Source organism: Myotis davidii, unplaced genomic scaffold (assembly GCF_000327345.1).
Source record: "Myotis davidii unplaced genomic scaffold, ASM32734v1 scaffold149, whole genome shotgun sequence".
In the NCBI taxonomy this organism is placed as follows: Eukaryota; Metazoa; Chordata; class Mammalia; order Chiroptera; family Vespertilionidae; genus Myotis; species Myotis davidii.
The window spans coordinates 6,080,169-6,080,818 of record NW_006352194.1 but is presented as its reverse complement, the minus strand read 5'-3'; positions in this window follow the sequence as shown (position 1 = coordinate 6,080,818).

The following is a 650-nucleotide window of genomic DNA, read 5'->3' as shown; positions in this document are numbered from 1 at the left end:
CAACCCCGGCAGCAGCATAACCCCCCTATTCCAGCCACTCCAAGGACCTGCCCTTTCGCAAGCAACCCCCAAACCGGCCAGCCTCTGCTGGTGGTCTCCCCTACACCGAGACTGCCCCTTTCACCCCACCCCCATCTCCAAGGCCCAGCCGAAGTCCCACCTGCTCACTGAATGGCCTCGCTGCCCCAGTACTCACCGTTTGGTGCCTAGCCCTTCATTTTGTATCACAATTAGTCATGAACTCGTCTGTCCTTGCCTGCTTCCTGGTCCCTAACGTCCACCCTGACCCCAGACAGAAGCAACTTGAGGGCAGGGGCTGTGCCTAATTCATCCTTGTGCCCCCAGCACCCAGCACAGGGCCAGGCACACAGGGCTGGCTCATTGCTCTCTGCATGTGGCATATCCCAGATGTGACCGGTGCCCGCGCAGCCTCTGGGCTGCGGGTCAAAGGCCCTCAGGCTTGGGAACAAGGCTGGGGTTCAGGCGGGTTCATAAAGAGTGTGAGCCAGACTTGGGCTGCTTTCACTTCCAGCTTTACTCAAACCCTGTAGGCCTCAGTTTCCTCATCTGTGCAATGGAATAACGGTAACCTATAGTGTCCTGGTTGGTAGATGGCTGTGAGAATTAGCAAGCGCTCCTGACTCCTAATG